At 49.2% G+C, this 17,664-nt stretch overlaps 1 protein-coding gene and 1 non-coding gene across 2 annotated transcripts in view; one reads left to right on the top strand and one right to left on the bottom strand.

Moving 5' to 3' along the window:
* XYLT1 (xylosyltransferase 1) overlaps positions 1 to 17,664 on the top strand; it is a 339,162-nt gene that overhangs the window by 190,146 nt on the left and 131,352 nt on the right. The window lies entirely within an intron of this gene.
* TRNAI-GAU (transfer RNA isoleucine (anticodon GAU)) lies at positions 5,199 to 5,269 on the bottom strand. The gene has a single exon. It is a non-coding gene; the product is annotated as a tRNA-Ile (tRNA).

The raw sequence follows: 17,664 nt of genomic DNA, 5'->3' as shown, positions 1-17,664 counted from the left end.
GTCTCCAGCGGACTCTCCTCTGGCTGCCCTCCAAGTTTGGTGAGGACTGGATTTAGGGTGGCTGAGTTACAGCCCCCCAAAGCAGGTGCCCTCAGGAAAGTGCTCTCTGGGGAAATCGCAGCCAGTTCCCTTCCCTCTCACACAGCATGCCTGCTGATGACGGAAAACAACAGCTGCATGTGAGCTGGGAGCTGTTCCCATAGACCAGAATGGGGGCTCTCTTATTGGTGGCCAGCACTGCTTGTTGAGCTTTGGAGGACTACTATTGGTGTTTCCAGGGCTACAGAAGTCCATCCCCCCCTTGCTTTGACTATAGTAATATATTGGTGCCAGCATGTCTGCCTCAGATGCTGCCCACACTATGTGGAGGGTTATGGGAAGGTCACTGAGGCAAGATCACATGGACCTCAGCTCATGATCCACGCAATTTTAGATGCAAATTTAGGGTCATGGGCAGGTTCATGCCCATCCCTGTCTACAAATCGAAAAATGCACATTATTTGTATTATCCTTCCTTTGCTATCCACGGTGGGAGTTCCCTTTTCACACCTGTTCTTTTGCATTTACAAACTCAATAATAATTTGCCTGGAACTCACCACTTGGAACTCCATTTTCCGCTCAGGCACTCCATTCACATGGCGCCACTTGCAGAAGGTATTTAAATGTGAGTTCATTTGCACATTGCAAAAGGTATCATAATGCCCTTTGCAAGTCATGCTGCAGATCAGCTGGGGCAACATGGAGCAGAGAGCTCCACATGGCTTTAGCTGGGGCGGTATAGCTGTAGAACCCCAAGGGCAGCGCCATATCATTGTTTAGGCTGCATCTCAATGTTTAGACTGTTGTATGTGTGAGTGCCCTCTCTTCTCCAATTGCGAGGACTCCAAGGGGGGGAATCTGTAGCCAGTATGTGTGGAGTCCTCTCCCCCACTGCCAACAGGAACAGCTCCCTGCCTTTCTCTAAGTCACAGCCCTTCAGATATTTCAAGAGAGCAGCCATGTCTCCCCTCAGCCTCCCCTTCTCTAGACTGAACATTCCCAAGTCTCTCAGCCTGTCCTCACAGGGCTCTGCAGCTCTGTTCCCCCCTCATTCCTGCTCCACCTATTCTATTCTGGTAAACACAGCAGGGAAGGGAACTGAAAGATTCCAATGCTTTTACCGCATATTGACACACTCTTCCCTTAAAAGGTAAAGGTAGTCCCTTGTGCAAGCACCAGTCGTTTCCGACTCTGGGGTGACGTTGCTTTCACAACGTTTTCACAGCAGACTTTTTACAGAGTGGTTTGCCATTGTCTTCCCCAGTCATCTACACTTTCCCCCCAGCAAGCTGGGTACTCATTTTACCGACCTCGGAAGGATGGAAGGCTGAGTCAACCTGGAGCCGGCTACCTGAACCCAACTTCCACTAGAATCAAACTCAGGTCGTGAGCAGAGGGCTCCGACTGCAGTACTGCAGCTTTAGTACTCTGTGCCACTCTTCCCTTACCATGTGGTATATCACAGAAGAGGGAGCCTTCCACAAGAGGATATGAGATCATTTATTTTTTTTATTGCTGTACTCCCCTTCATGAATACTAGTATTTTTTTAATGTCTGGGATATAAACATCTTAAATAAATCACAGCCCTGGTCGATTTATGAGTCAAGAGCTAAAGCAGGGGTGTCAAACATGTGGCCTGGGGGCTGAATCAGGCCCTTGAGCCACTGGCTCTTGTCTGCTTCCTTCTGCCTCTGTCTTGCTTCCTTCTGCATCTCAACTTGCTTTGCAAGGCTAGCCCAGTCACACAGGAGCCACAGAGCAAAACCTCAATTTTGGTTGAGGCTCCTCCCCCTCCTGGTCCCCTGGGGAGGGAAGGAAAGAGCCAGAGCTTCCTTTGCCCAGTTCCCTGGATCCTATGGGAGAGATACAAAGAAAGCACCTTTAAGACCAACAAGTGTTAATGTTTTAAGCATGTTTTATTTTAAGGATTTTTTTTAAAAAAAAAAAATCTTTGGTTGTGTCCTTTAAAAAGTTTATATCTTTGTTACCTAATTTTAAATAGGTACACACGTGGCCCGGCCCAACAGGGCCCGGCCTGGCCCAACATTTATGTCAGATCTGGCCCTCATAACAAATGAAGAAGAAGAAGAAGAAGAAGAAGATATTGGATTTATATCCCGCCCTCCACTCCGAAGAGTCTCAGAGCGGCTCACAATCTCCTTTACCTTCCTCCCCCACAACAGACACCCTGTGAGGTGGGTGGGGCTGGAGAGGGCTCTCACAGCAGCTGCCCTTTCAAGGACAACTCCTGCAATAGCTATGGCTGACCCAAGGCCATTCCAGCAGCTGCAAGTGGAGGAGTGGGGAATCAAACCCGGTTCTCCCAGATAAGAGTCTGCACACTTAACCACTACACCAAACTGGCTCTCTCCAATGAGTTTGACAGCCTTGAGCTAAGGAGTTCCACACCTGTTTAGCATTTGTTTTGATGCAAGGAATTTCCATGAATCTTGGGAAATCTGATTCCATGCAAAGTCAGGTCCTTCTGTAGTTACCAGAGAGACCTGAGTCACATGTGGGCAATGTTCCCTCTAAGCTGAGCTAGTGTGAGCTAGCTCATAGATTTTTAGCCTCCAGCTCACACTTTTTTGTCTCAGCTCAGGAAGGATGACCCCAGAGCACAATAATTTATGCAGTAGCTCACAACTTTAATACCAGTAGCTCACAAAGTAGATAGATCCAAGTAGGCAGCCGTGTTGGTCTGAAGTACTACCGTAGAACAAAATAGGAGTCGATTGCACCTTTAAGACCAACTTAGTTTTATTCAGAACGTAAACTTTCGTGTGCTCTCTAAGCACACTTCATCAGTCGAGGAATCTGGCACAGTGAGCAGAGCCATACATAGCTGGTAGGCAGTGGCCCAGAATGCAAAATGGTACAGATTTAAAAACCAATGACAGTGAAGTAAAATTATCTGGTAGGCAGTGGTTTAGATTCAATATAAGATTCAATGACAGAATAGGAAAATTAACAAATCGAGCAAACCTTTGATCTGAGTAGCATGAGCTTGTGAAAGCAACAAAACAGTAGTATGTCAAAATGTGAGCGTATCTGTCAATGACTCTATTGCTGTAAAATAAAATATAGTGAAAATGGGTAAAGTATATGTAATGAGATGTACAAAGTAGAATTTTTGCTCGCAAGACTCTGCAGCTTAGAGGGAACATTGCACGTGGGCCCCGTTTCCTATGTTTTCCTTTGGATCTTCTGCCCTCTAGACTCTACAAAAAATCCTCAGCAAGTGGGTTTCATTGTCCAGAAGAGAAGGGAAGCCCATATTATCAATCAGCCAGGCTATTAATACTCCTGAAACAGAGCAGAGTGAGAGAACGGAATCAATGAAGATTATTCTCAGACTCTAATTTGGGACTCTTGCCTTGGAAGAGCCTCCCCCTCTCTGCCAGCATATTGTTATATGCATCAATATTGTTACCTTCTCAGTTAATTTATGTTGGCTTTGAAGCTTTTGAGACCATGGTTAACTGCTCACAGTTGCTGCTGCTTTGAAGGTTTTAGAGCCTTAAAATGGATTAGGGAGATCAAAGGAGTGGGAAGCAGATTTGAATCGGGATGACAGAACTTCCTTTCGGGGAAGGTTCCTGCAGTTTGTTCTTTCTGCACAGGGGGCATCAAAAATGATTGTGAGAATTATGGGAGCAGACCCTTTTTTTAAGAAGGGGGCACATGATCTTTGTATAGAAAGGTGCTGGTTTGATTCCCAGTGTCTCCAGTTAAAGAATCTCAGGTGCTGAATGTGAAAGGCCTTTCTCTGCCCAAAACCCCACAGAGCCAATCAGAGTAGGCTACAGTAGGGGTTTGCCGTCAGTACATGCCGAGCCAAATAAATACCTTATCGGTATTTTTTGAGTATTTATTCAGCCCGAATACAGGTTATATAATCTGATTCAACTACCAAAACAGCCATGCCTGAATAAAAGCCAATATTATTCTGCTTTTGTATGCTAGAAGGCATTTAAAGAGACCTCGAGTTTCCCTAATATTTAGCTGAATCCGAATATAGTTCCGATATTGGGATTTGGAAATATTCAGGAGTACCGATATTTTTGGGGTTCAATAAACCCAAATTGAAAAAGTGCCTTTTTTTTTTTTTGCACACCTTAGACTATACTGAGCTGGACAGAGCATTAGTTTGACTTTCCACTCACACACAAGCACAAGCATCAGGTTCGAAAACATGCAGATTGCCTTATTTCGGCTAATCTTCCTGGCTGAAGCCCTCATTAAAAAAAATGCATGAGCCAATTACAACCGCCTTGTATTGTAGGTGAGGATTATTATTCCCAGCCAAAGATTGAGGCTGAAAGAGAAAGCATGTTTACCAAGTGCCACAATGAGTTTGAGGCGTGGGTAAGGTTGGTCTGAAGGAATTCCCACTCTGTAACCTTTTTTTAAGTGGATTTTTATTCCACCCTCCTTGAGGCTGTGTTCCTGTCCATTTTATCATCACTACAACAACCCCATGAGATAGTTCACCTCAAGACTGAATTGGGATCTGAACCCAGCTCTCCCTCTGGGGCAGCATACCTGGTTTTCCTCTCCTCCCTTTCATTGTCAAAGCAACCCTGTAAAGTAGGCTTGATTACGACCCCTGTGGCGCAGAGTGGTAAGGCTGCAGCACTGTAGTCCAAGCTCTCTGTTCACGACCTGAGTTCAATCCTGGCGGAAGCTGGGTTCAGGTAGCCAGCTCAAGAGTGACTCAGCCTTCCACCCTTCTGAGGTTGGTAAAATGAGTACCCAGCTTGCTGGGGGGAAAGGGGGGAAGGCAATGGCAAACCACCTCGTAAAAAGTCTGCTGTGAAAACGTTGTGATGCAATGTCACCCCGGAGTCGGAAACGACTGGTGCCTGCGCAGGGGACTACCTTTACCTTTTTTACCTGGTTCTCCTCTCCTCCCTTTCATTGTCAAAGCAACCCTGAAAGGTAGGCTTGATTAGAAGATGGTGACTGGCCTCATGGTAGGTTGGAGTTTCGAACCCATGCCCTTCCAGTTTTACATATGAACATGAACATATGAAGCTGCCTTATACTGAATCAGACTCATGGTCCATCAAAGTCAGTATTGTCTACTCAGACTGGCAGTGGCTCTCCAGGGTCTCAGGCTGAGGTTTTTCATGGCTATTTGCCTGGACCCTTTTTTGGAGATGCCAGGGATTGAACCTGGGACCTTCTGCTTATCAAGCAGATGCTCTACCACTGAGCCACTGTCCCTCCCCACTGTCCTAGTCTGATTGCTCAAGTCACTATTCCATGTTGTCTCCTTAGCAGGGCTTTTTTGTGGGGAAAGCCCAGCAGGAACTCATTTGAATATTAGGCCACACCCTTTGATGTCACCATTGTCTCACACAGGGTTTTCTGTAGAAAAGGCCCAGCAGGAACTCATTTGCATATTATTCCGCAACCCCTGACACCAAGCCAGCCGGAACAGCGTTCCTGTGCATTCCTACTAAAAAAAAAAGCCCTGCTCCTTTATCTTTGCAGTAGACTACACACCAGCTTGCCTCAGTTGCTATAAGACGGTATTGTTTTTTGTTGTAGTTATAGTTGTAGATGCATAGATTGTCTGTTTGGCCTTTTCTGTAGTTGAGCGGTGGTTGTATTTGTGTTGTATTTGTGTTGTTCTTATGTTATGCTTTTTATTTTCTTTTTTGTGCTTAATAAAATTTTAAAACTTTAAAAAAAAAAAAAAAAAAAGACCCGAAACCGAACTGTAAGTGTTGAAATAATCACAGAAGGTGAGGGTGTCGAACACTTTGAGAAAGGTCCTCTTGTCACTTAGCTCATTTCATCTCCTTCATAGCTGCTGAAGGATAGGCAAATAATCCTCTCCCCATGCGGCTTTCTAAAGGCCCCTCTCACATAAAATAAACAGGATCCTTGTAAACCCGTTTTGTATTCACTGTGACAGTGTTGATTGTGATGAACTAATTAGCTGTTAAGTGGTGTGATAGGTAATTTTTAATGGGGAAATTGTTCTAATTCTGCATTAATGAATTCACTGTTACTTTAAAGTGTTATTTGTTTATGCCTATGAGTCAATAAGGAGAGCAGGGCAAAAAAAAAAGCACGCCAGGCTCTCATGCTTCACCAAAGTAAGGAAATAATTATGATTTGTCTCCGAGGAACGATAGCATCTTCGTAATTAGAAATGTCAAAAAAGCAAGTTTGCTATTAAGATTATTGGTCTGGCAAGATAGTTATCATAGTAAATTAGAGTCAGTATCTCTGTTTTTCGCTGGTTCGTGTCGCGGAGCAGCATCCTGGTGGTTATTAGCCAGTGATTTGTAAAACATGAAAATGATCTTAGTAATTGGTTGTGCCTATAAATTTTCAAAGATCGGGTACGGTGGTTTGTCTTTCTTTTTTTATGCATGGACTGTTCTTTTGCAAAAAGCTTCCTAGTTTGATAAGCAATGCCACTTGCTCGTGTCAAGGTGATCCCCCAGAGGATGGTGAATTCAGAAGACCACAAGGGTCTGGTGTCCTGATCTAATTCCATCTACTTCGAGAGTAAGCGTCATTTTGTACAACTCTTTCAAGGCAGAGTGATAGGAGGGAGGAGGTGGAAGGTTAGTTTTGCTCCACAGCAGTGGTGGCCAAACTTACTTAACTTTAGAGCCACATAGAATAAATGTCAGATGTTTGAGGGAGGAAGGAAGGGAGAGGAGGGAGGGAGGTAGAGGTGTAAAGAAAGCAACTTTAATTTTAAATGCATTCTCCAAGCTAATTTTGGGCAAAGTCAATTAATATTTTATTGGTTTTTCTGCGGTGTTTTATTGACTACCTTTCTGGCTAGTGTAATTTCTACTCAGTTTCACCCATGTTGGATCCTGTCTTTGTTTCTGTTGCATTATTTTATGCCATTAAAGGTTTTGAAAGTGAAAGTGAATATTTAAAATTCGCATAGGATGCTCATCCTGGTGTCAAAATATGTTTATGAGGTCAATAAAACCAAAACACGGTATTGCATCAGTTGTAGAGACAGACATTTCTTTTCTGTAGCTGCCATTTTGCAAGATGGCGGATCTTTTTTTCACATTCTAGCAGGATGCTCGTATTAGTGTCAAACCATATTTTGGAGGAGTCAGTAAACCAAATATACTAAAATCAAATATATAGTCAGCTCTGCTTCTTTTTTGTTTTCTGGTTGCCTTGTTGCCTCAGGGCTGTCTGTTGACAGGTTCTGGGCCTTATCACGTTGAGCACTGGCTCACAGTGAGCTCTGTTTGGGTGTGCAGCCAGAAGCAGGGGTGTGGCAAACACAATTGAACTCCAAAGGGAGTTCTGGCCATCACATTTAAAGGGACCTCTCTCTCTCTCTCAGTTTGACTTCTCGAACGAAGATTTAAGAAAGGTGCAGTAGTCCACATCTGCTGCAGGCTCGCTGGTGGCTGACAAGACCAATGCGGGACAGGCAGGTCCGACCACAGTGGCTGCAGGGAAAAGTCTGATTTGGGGTTGGTGCTGTAGCAGTACGATTCTTCCTCAATCTCCTTTTGTCCTCAAGACCAGCTATGTGTGCGTTCTCAAAGGAAGAGACAGCCTGGTGGATGGTGTGCGTCCATGCTTTGCGATCTGAGGCTAGGTCAGACCACTGGTGATGGTTAATGCAACAGGTACCAAGGGATTTCTTCAAGGAGTCCTTGTATCTCTTCTTTGGTGCCCCTCTATTTCGATGGCCGGTGGAAAGTTCGCCATACAGGGCAATCTTGGGAAGGCGGTGGTTTTCCATCCTGGAGATATGCCCTGCCCAGCGCAGCTGCGTCTTCAACAACAATGCCTCGATGCTTGTAACCTCCGCCCGCTTGAGGACTTCAGTGTTGGTCACAAAGTCACTCCAGTGGATGTTGAGGATGGTGCAAAGGCAGCGCTGATGAAAGCGCTCAAGGAGTCTCAGGTGATGACGGTATAAAACCCACGATTCGGAGCTGTAGATGAGGGTTGTCATCACAACCGCTTTGTAAACATTGATCTTTGTGCCTTTTTTCAGATGCTTGTTGCTCCACACTCTTTTATGCAGTCGGCCAAATGCACGGTTTGCCGTTGCCAGTCTATTGTCAATCTCCTTGTCGATCTTGGCGTCTGAGGAGATGATGCACCCCAGGTAGCTAAACTGTTGGACTGTCTTCAAAACTGATTCACCCACAGTGATGCAAGGAGGGTGATAATCTTCCTGGAGTGCAGGCTGGTGGAGAACTTCTGTCTTCTTCAGACTAACTTCTAGGCCGAATAGCTTAGCAGCCTCTGCAAAGCAGGACATCATATGCTGCAGAGCTGATACCGAGTGGGAGACAAGTGCAGCATCATCAGCAAACAGTAGCTCTCGGATAAGTTTTTCCATTGTCTTGGAGTGGGCCTTTAGTCACCTCAGGTTGAACAGGCTGCCATCGGTGCGATAGCGGATGTAGACACCATCGTCATCATCTAAATCTACTGCGGCTCTTTGAAGCATCATGCTAAAGAAGATCGTAAAGAGAGTTGGTGCGAGAACACAGCCTTGCTTTACACCTGTGCCTATTGGGAAGGGCTCCGAGAGATCGTTGCAGTGTCTGACTTGGCCTCGCTGGTCTTCATGTAGCTGGATGACCATACTGAGGAATCTTGGGGGACATCCTAAACGTTCCAAGATTTGCCACAGGCCGTTCCTGCTAACGGTATCAAAAGCTTTGGTAAGGTCGACAAAAGTCACATATAGACCCTTTTTTTGTTCCCTGCATTTCTCTTGGAGCTGCCTGAGAACAAATACCATGTCGGTGGTGCTCCTGTTAGCTCTGAAGCCACACTGGCTCTCTGGGAGGAGTTCTTCTGCAATGGTGGGCACCAGTCTGTTCAGGAGTATTCTAGCAAGGATTTTGCCTGCGATGGAGAGCAGGGTTATCCCCTGGTAGTTGGAGCAGTCTGACTTTTCCCCTTTGTTCTTATGTAGAGTAATGATGATTGCATCGCGAAAGTCCTGTGGTAGGTTGCCTTGTTCCCAGCAGGTGACAAGTACTTTGTGAAGTGTGCTGGGTAGTACTATGCCCCCATGCTTCCAGATCTCTGGTGGGATTCCATCAACTCCCGCTGCCTTGCCACTTTTCAGTTGCTTGATGGCTTTAACAGTCTCTTCTAGGGTGGGGATCTCATCCAACTCTGTTTTCACTGGTTGAAGTGGGGTGAGGTAGATTGCTGAATCTTGAACTACGCGATTGGCACTGAAGAGAACCTGAAAATACTACGACCACCGGTTCAGTATGGATGCCTTGTCTGTGAGGAGCACTTGGCCGTCTGCACTAAGCAAGGGACTCTGAGCCGGATATGATGGACCATATACTGCCTTCAGGGCTTCGTAGAACCCTCTTAAATCACCAGTGTCTGCACATAGCTGGGTTCTCTTTGCAAGCTTGTTCCACCACTCGTTCTGAATGTCTCTAAGCTTGCGCTGGAGGTTGCTACATAACAGCGCGAAAGGTTGCTTTTTTCCCGGGACAGGAGGGCTGAGCAAGATGTGCTTGGTAGGCAGATCTCTTTTTCGCCAGTAATTCTTGGATCTCTTGATTGTTCTCGTCAAACCAGTCCTTGTTCTTCCTTGTGGAGAACCCGAGGACTTCTTCAGAGGTCAACAGGATGGTAGTTTTTAGGTGTTCCCAGAGTGCTTCTGGAGAAGGATCTGTGAGGCAACTGGGGCCCTCAATTCTTGTCTGGAGTTTTGCCTGGAAGGCAGCTTTAACTTCGGCTGACTGAAGGCTGCCAACCTGAAACTTCCTCCGGGGGATACCGCCTCTCCTGGGTGTAGATTTAAAGCAAAGACAGAGATTGCAGCGTACGAGATGATGAATCCGTATGACATTCCGCACTGGGCATTACTCGGGTGTGTAAGATATCTCGAAGGTCTCTCTGGCGCACCAGAGTGTAGTCAATAAGGTGCCAATGCTTGGACCATGGGTGCATCCAGGTTGTCTTCAGACTGTTCTTCTGCTGGAAGATAGTGTTGGTAATGTTGAGCTGATGCTCCGTGCAGAATTCTAGCAGGAGGCGCCCGTTATCATTGCAGTTGCCAATGCCGTGTTTGCCAAGTACTCCTTTCCAGGCTTCCGAGTCTTTACCTACTCTGGCATTGAAGTCGCCAAGGATGATCACCTTGTCCTCTGTAGGGGTCTTCCATACGAGGTTACATAGATCAGCATAGAACTTGTTCTTTTCTGCAGGATCTGCTTGAAGGGTTGGGGCATACACACTGAAGAGTGTTGCATGCTGCTTGTTTTGAAGTGGGAGGCGCATAGACATGATGCGATCTGAGTGACCTGTTGGCAGGCAATGGAGGCAATGGAGTTCCTGACTGTGAAGCCAACGCCAGAAAGGCGGCTCTCAGCCTTTGACTTACCCGACCAGTAAAGGCTATAGCCAGCACCGTGTTCTTGAAGACTACCTTCCTCAGGGAAATGGACCTCACTGAGAGCTGCTATGTCGATATTCAACCTGAGAAGTTCGTGGGCAATAGTTGTCAGAACTTGGATGAACTTCAGTCAAGTCCGATACTTGTTACAAGTTAGGATCTTTATTTGAAGAACTACAGTGCTAGAGTAACGAAATAACAGCACTGGCGATTCCTGGCAGTTGGTTACATTTTATGCCAGCAGCAAAGCACAATAAAACAATTATTCACACGGTCTCAAACAGTTGTCTCGTCTTCCCAGCTTTCGTTATCAGAAGGGAGGATGCTCCCCTGCTGTGAAGGCCAAACGGCCTGTCTTCAAAGGGCACCTGTGGATGCTAAGCAGAGACTATCTGCCGCCTGCCCCACTGCCCTAAATATTTGGCATAGCAGAGGGGCCAGGGTTAATGACCGTTGTCAGGCACTCTAAATTACAGTATGGAGTCAGTTTGGTCAATGCAAGCAAAGTAAAAGTTACAAGTTCTGACATACTGCCCCCCCTAAGCTCTTCGGCTTGGGCTTGTGTGGGTACAGTAGGTGAAACTTTTTAAGCAGTTGCGGAGCAGATACATCACTAGCTTTCACCCATTCATCACAGCTGGGGGGAAAGTTTTTCCACCTGATAAGGTAGTACAGTACCCCCCTTTGGACTTTAGAGTCCAGGATTTCCAGCACCTCATGGTGACTCTGACCCTTCACTAGGGTCGGAGGCGGTTCCGGGGGGCGAGGATGAAATTGCGTAGCTCCAGGATCCTTGCGAAGAAGGCTGCAATGAAAAACAGGGTGGATCTTACTTAATGATTTGGGCAATTCTAGTTCCACGGTCACTTTGTTGATAACCTTTTTTATTTTGAACGGACCCAGGTATTTTAGCGCAAGTTTGCGGCACCCCTGTGGAAGAGGCAGGTTTTTAGTGGACAGGAACACTGTCTCTCCTTCTTTCAATTCCCACTGGAGGGCATGCTTTTTGTCGAAGTGCCGTTTGTATTCCTTCTTCGCCTCCTCCAGATTCTCTTGAATCACTTTCCACCCTTCCCTCAGTCCCTCCCACCATTGTTGGCATGAAGTGGGTTCCTGGGGTCCGGATGGTAGGGAGAGGTTGGGGAAGGGTTTTCCTTAGTACCCATTGACTATTTGGAACGGGGAGGTTTTTGTGGAGCTATGGAGACTGTTATTGTACCCATATTCTGCGAAGGGGAGGAGCTCCACCCAATTCGTTTGTTGGTAGTTGATACAGCACCTCAAATATTGCTCGAGAAGCCCGTTCACCCTCTCCGTCTGTCCGTCCGTTTGTGGGTGGTACGCGGAGCTAAGCCCCTGCTCGATGCCTGCTAGTTTGCAAAACTCCCGCCAGAAGTTGGCAACGAACTGTGGCCCGCGGTCGCTAATGACCTTTTCCGGGAACGAGTGTAGTCGGACCATGTGATTAAAGAATAATTGGGCCAACTTCTTAGCTGTGGGGAGTTTTTTGCAGGGGATGAAATGGGCTTGTTTGGAAAAAGTGTCAACTACTACCAGTACCACTGTTTTCCCTTGGGAGGGAGGGAGTTCTACTATAAAGTCCATTGACACCACTGCCCATGGGCGAGTCGCTGTGGGGAGGGGAACGAGATGACCTGGTGGCTTCCCTCCCCGCCGCTTGGACATGATGCAGGTGGGGCATGCGAGCACGAATTCAGAAACATCCTTCTTTAGTTTGGGCCACCAGAATTGTCGGATGATTAAATTGAGGGTTTTCACATACCCGAAGTGACCCGCTAGGCAGTTAGAGTGGCTCTGTTCCAATACCTCCTTCCTCAGGGACTTAGGCACGTAGACTTTCCCCTTGTGCAGCCAGATTCCCCCCTCACCCCTCTCGAGCCCCTCGGGGCGTTCGCCTCCCTCCAATTCTGCCTCTGTGGCGAAGCGCTCCTTTTGTGGTAACTCAGGGGTCCCGTTTTTTTTTCCCGAGCAGGTGGTGACCCCCCCCCCCCGCGACGGCTGAGGGGGGAATGAGAGAATCGACTACCTCCTCCCTCTGACTTTCATGTTGGGGTAGGCAGGATAGTGCGTCGGCCAAAAAGTTTTTGGTGCCGGGGATATATTTTAACACAAAGTCAAATTTAGCAAAGAACCCCGCCCATCGGATCTGCTTGGCAGTCAGTTTGCGGCGGCCGGTGAGGGCCTCCAGATTTTTGTGATCGGTCCAAATCTCGAAGGGGACTCGGGCTCCCTCTAACCAGGATCTCCATGTCTTTAGGGCAAACATTACTGCAAACGCCTCCTTGTCCCAGACTGACCAGTTTCTTTGCTCGTTAGAAAACTTGTGGGAGATATATGTGCAGGGACGTAGTTCCCCCTCTTCGTTCCTCTGCATCAATATGGCTCCTACGGCGACATCGGAAGCGTCGCATTGCACCACGAAGGGTTTCAATTCATTGGGGTGAGCCAATATTGGTTCAGAGGTGAAGAGTCGCTTAAGCTCTTGGAAGGCTTGGTGGCATTCCGGCATCCATGTTAGGCGCGCGCCGGGCTTTTTTGCTTCATCCCCTTTCCCCTTTGTTTTTAGAAGCTCTGTAAGGGGGAGCATCACCCGGGCGAACCCCTTAATGAATCCGCGGTAAAAATTTGCGAACCCGAGAAAAGATTGTAACTGCCGTCGGGTTCGGGGAGGTTCCCAATCTAGAGCCGCTTGGATTTTGGCGGGGTCCATGGCCAGTCCCTCTCCCGATACTCGAAATCCCAGGTAATCTAGTTCCGTCTTGTGAAACTCACATTTAGACAGTTTAGCATACAGTTTGTTTTTGCACAAGGTAGCCAACACCTTCCTCACCAAGGGTACATGTGATTCGAGATCTTTCGAATAAATAATGATGTCATCAAGGTACACCACCACCCCCTTATACAGAAATTCTCTTAACACTTCATTTATAAAGTTCATGAAAACCCCCGGCGCCCCTTGCAGCCCGAAGGGCATCACTAAGTACTCAAATTGTCCCATGGGTGTGTTGAACGCTGTTTTCCACTCGTCTCCCTCCTTAATCCGTACGCGGAAGTACGCGTCTCGGAGGTCGAGTTTGGTGAAGATCTTTCCCTCGGCCACAGTGTTCAATAGGTCTCTTATCAGCGGGATCGGATAAGCATTGGACATGGAAATCCCGTTTATCCCGCGAAAATCTGTGCAAAGTCTAAGCCCCCCGTCCTTTTTCTTGCGGAATAGGACCGGGGCTGCATGGGGGGCCGTGGCCGGCCGGATGAAACCCCGTTTCAAATTTTTGTCAATGAATTTTCTCAGTTCCGCTTTCTCTGCCCACCCCATTGAGTACAGTTTTGCCTTCGGTAGGGTCTGCCCTGGGATCAGTTCGATAGCACAGTCTGTAGGGCGGTGCGGGGGGAGTTCGTCCGCCTCCCGTTCGCTAAAGGCTTTCCTCAAGTCTCTGTACTCTTTGGGGATCGACCCTACTTCCTCAAGGGTGAGGCAGAGTCTCTCATTCTGGGGAGGCGCTCTCGGGCCCCACTCGGTCCTCCAGTGGTGGTGCTCACACCGCCAGTCCGGGAACCGTACAATTTGCTCAGCCCATCGGATGTCCGGTTGGTGTCTAGCCAGCCACCCTGCCCCCACCACTACGTCGAATGAGGAGGATGGGGCTATAACAAAAGTTTCTATTCCCCAGTGCTCCTCCGTCCCCATGGGGGTAGCCTGGGTCTCTAAGGTACAAGGTTCCCCTCTCATAGTCGACCCGTCCATCTGTTCGAATTGGATGGGGTGGGGAAGGGGAGACGTAGCTAGCCCCAGCGCTTCCACTAGGCGAGGGGTGATAATGTCTCGGGTACACCCGGAGTCGATCAGCGCCCGGGTGTGCATGAACCTTTTAAGGTTGGGGTTCAGGAGGGTGACTGCCATGAACAATAATCCCCCGGTAACTCTCACCGTTAGTAGTGCCGGCGTTTTCTTGACCTGCTTTGCGGCACCGATTAAAGCAGGTCGTTGTCGTTTCCCGCCGACTCCTGCTCCCAGGACTCCTCGCTGGACTCTTCTACGGTGGTAACATCCTCGTCAATCGCCAAGGAGGTGGCGACGGCGCCCCGACTGGGCTCCTTCGAGCGGCTGCCTTTCTTTTTCTGTGCGGTGGACGCCGGTTTGGGCGGTGGTGGTGTCGGCGTTGGTTTCGCCGGGCAGTTGGCGGCCAAGTGGTTGGGGTCCCCACATCTGAAGCACTTCCGAGCCGTGGCCGCGGGGGTCGAAGTCGCAGGGCCTCGTTTTCCTTCCACTTTGCTCGGGGAGGGGCTCGGCTTCCCCCCCTTCTTGCCTTGTTGCTGGTGTCGCATCCCGACATGCTGGAGGTCTGTTTCCACCTCTCCCGCCAGCTGGATCCAGCCCACCAGGGTGTCCGGTCTCCCCTGGTGGTAACACCGATCTAGGATGTTCGCATTCAGGCCGTTCTTGAACGCGGTGTACTTCATCACTTCGTTCCAACCCCTGGCCGCCGCGCAGAGGCCCATGAATTCAGTAGCGTACTCGCGGGTGGTGCGGTTGCCCTGTTCTATCCTTTGTAGGGCCGCGATGGCCTTCTCCTCTCGTAGGGGATCTCCATACTGCCGGAGCATCGCTTGCAGGAAATCGGCCACCGTGGCTAGCTCGGGCTTCCTTCCCGTGTAGAGCCCCACGTACCATTCCCGAGCCGGCCCTCGTAGCTTGGAGGCGATGTGGTCGACTCAGCTCGCCTCTGTAGGGTAGCCCGCTCCCCAGTGCGTAAAGAACGTGTTGCACTGGATCGTGAAGTACTCCACCTCGTCTCCGTCCCCGTTGAACGTGATTTTTAGTTCTCTGCCCCCCCCCCCGTCGCCCCTGGCCGGGGCGGCAGGGGCCGGTATCACCGGAGCAGCCGGTCCGCTGGGTGGCGGGGCTGGAGGGCCCACCGGGGGACCGGCGGGTGGTCCTGCGGGTGGGCCTGCCGGGGGGCCGGCTGGAGGACCCACGGGAGGTCCGGCTGGGGGGCCGGCCGGAGGACCGGCTGGAGGACCCGCCGGGGGGCCTGCTGGGCCTCCTCCGCCCGGAATCTGGCCCACGGGCACTGCCCCCTGGAGTGCTCGTATTTGGTCGCGAATCGCCCCCAGGTTTTGCTGCATCTCTTCTGCCATCAAGGTTCGAGATGCGTGGACCTCGTCGTGGATCTCCTTCACCCAGTCGAACAACTCGTTGCGTAGTGTTCGGATCGGGTCCCCTCCGCCGTAGGTGCCGAGCCCGTCGTCTCTGGGCTCGTCCCCTTCGTCCTCTCCGTCACCCGTAGCGAGGATTCGGTAGCGCTGCTCCGCGGCCTCCATGGCGGCCATAGACTTCCTCGGGCTCCAGGTCCAGGAGGGGAAGGCGTCCACGGAAAAAGGCGCGGGGACCTTAAGCTTCCTCCTCGCTCCGGTCACCTTTGGGTCGAGGGGTTCCTTGTCGGGTGGGATGTTGGGCTCTCCGTTGTCTGGAGCCTTTGCCACCATCGGGCCAGGTTGCCAGTACAGATAAGTCCAAAATAAAGAGTACTGTTATAATGTCAGAACTTGGATGAACTTCAGTCAAGTCCGATACTTGTTACAAGTTAGGATCTTTATTTGAAGAACTACAGTGCTAGAGTAACGAAATAACAGTACTGGCGATTCCTGGCAGTTGGTTACATTTTATGCCAGCAGCAAAGCACAATAAAACAATTATTCACACGGTCTCAAACAGTTGTCTCGTCTTCCCAGCTTTCGTTATCAGAAGGGAGGATGCTCCCCTGTTATGAAGGCCAAACGGCCTGTCTTCAAAGGGCACCTGTGGATGCTAAGCAGAGACTATCTGCCGCCTGCCCCACTGCCCTAAATATTTGGCATAGCAGAGGGGCCAGGGTTAATGACCGTTGTCAGGCACTCTAAATTACAGTATGGAGTCAGTTTGGTCAATGCAAGCAAAGTAAAAGTTACAAGTTCTGACAATAGTTCAGGGCGACCACTGTCTACTGTGTCAAGCATGGTTCTGATGTTCCAACACGCAAGCGTTAGTCTTTGCACACTTTGTGAGGCAGGTGCATGCCTTTTCTTTGTTGTTATTTTTCGACCGCAAGTAAAGATGCCCGTTGACCACGGCTAGCCAACTGGGGTGGGGGAGGAGATGAGCTTAGTTTAGGCCACCTTTTCTAGGCCCCTCTCCATACGGAGCAAGCTATCCCTAAATAAGGCTGCTTGGTCATTCAGGGTGCTGCCGAAAAATGCTTTCATCTCCAGGTCAGCATCAGGCGATCAATACCCTGAACCGCCTACATGCAGGATCGGGACTGCGACTTCCAATGGCATCTTCCACCTGCCGTTTCGCCCCTTGCCCATCGCTTCAGGACTTGGTATGCTGTGGGTTGTGGATGTGGACCCTTCAGGCCTGTGCAGAGGAATTTTTAGGTGAAGCGCAGTGTGTGCAGTACTGGCTCCACCCTTTCACCATGGGGTCATCTGCCATGGCCCAGTAAGCCGGGATGCTGGCAGCGAGTCCTCCAGGTGGTAGATGTTGCATTAACGAGCTCTGTCTGCCCGGGCTTGATGTTAGAGTTTTCCTTCCCTTGGCTGGCGAGGTTGGTGAGCCCATCTGGTTATACCGCCGGACATTCGGTCGCACCATGACGTGGCAAACTCTGTGAAAAAGGGGGGACCAGCGAGAAGGTGTTGCCATGGATGCAATAATGTAGGAGAGGCCATTGCAGTGACCATCTGCCAGGCATAGCCAGACAGTGACCACGCAGCATTCACTACACCAGGAAAGGAGAGGTGATGTATTGTGCATGCACTTTCCCTGGGGGGGCAGGACACCCAGAGGGAGCCCACCCCCCACCCACCCCCTTAAAGGGACCACACTGCTTTTAAATGCCTTCCCTCCATTTGGAATAATGGCAGATAGAGGCACCTTCTTTTGAGGCTCATAGAATTGGACTCCCTGGTCCAATCTTTTTGAAATGTGGAGGGTATTTTGAAGAGAGGCATTGGATGCTATGCTGAAGATTTGGTGCTTCTATCTCAAAATACAGCCCCCCCCCCCCGAGCCCCAGATACCCACATATCAATTTTCCATTATACCCTGTGGCAGTGATGGCAAAACTTTTAGAGACCGAGTGCCCAAACTGCAACCCAAAACCCACTTATTTATCGCGAAGTGCCAACACGACAATTTAACCTGAATACTGAGGTTTTAGTTTAGAA

Source organism: Heteronotia binoei, chromosome 20 (assembly GCF_032191835.1).
Source record: "Heteronotia binoei isolate CCM8104 ecotype False Entrance Well chromosome 20, APGP_CSIRO_Hbin_v1, whole genome shotgun sequence".
Classification (NCBI taxonomy): domain Eukaryota; kingdom Metazoa; phylum Chordata; class Lepidosauria; order Squamata; family Gekkonidae; genus Heteronotia; species Heteronotia binoei.
Note: the sequence above shows the minus strand (reverse complement) of the source record. Positions and strands in the feature narration are given on the sequence as shown.